The sequence below is a fragment of the Chrysochloris asiatica genome, unplaced genomic scaffold (genome assembly GCF_000296735.1).
Source record: "Chrysochloris asiatica unplaced genomic scaffold, ChrAsi1.0 scaffold00007, whole genome shotgun sequence".
Taxonomy (NCBI): domain Eukaryota; kingdom Metazoa; phylum Chordata; class Mammalia; order Afrosoricida; family Chrysochloridae; genus Chrysochloris; species Chrysochloris asiatica.
Window position 1 is genome coordinate 7864721 of NW_006408525.1, and position 649 is coordinate 7865369.

Here is a 649-nt window from a genome sequence, read left to right on the forward strand (position 1 = left end):
GCGCAGGGGCCCCAGGCAGCGCCGAGGCCGGGAGCAGGGTCGGAGGCCAGGCTAGGGCACGGGCCAGAGCGGCCGGGCCGCTGGGGCTCGAGAGAAGGAGGGCGCCCTCTCTCCTTTCGGGGCCGTGTCAATGTTTTGTACTTGGGGCCGGCTTGCGGCTGGGGGTCCTTCCCGAAGGCCTGGGGACCCCAGCGCCCCCCGCCTCGGGCCCTTTCGGCGGGTCGGGCCGGCGCGCCGCATGTTCCGGTCCCAGCGTAGGCAGCGGCGGGCGCGGGCGGCGGGGTGGGGGCCGGGGCAGGGGGAGGGGTCTCGGGCCCGTCGGCCCGCCATTGGTTAATATTTTATTCTGTTGACATGTTTTCTTACTGCTGAGGCTTCCGACACCTTCTCCCCGGCCTCCCCTCCCTGCCGGAGCTTGGCCCAAGCTGTCAAAACCCCGCCCCCGGAGACCCACAATTGGTCCAAAAAGCGTAAAATCAGCAATCAAGGGGGGCCTGGTTCGTTAGCGCAGGGGATCCGAGCAGGGCAGGACATGTGAGATAGTCACAGTTTTCCAGAGATCACGACAAGATCTAACCAGTCGCGCGTGGTCCCCGGCGCCGGAGCGGGCCAGCCCAGCCCAGCCCCGCGCGGAGCCCCCGCCACCCCC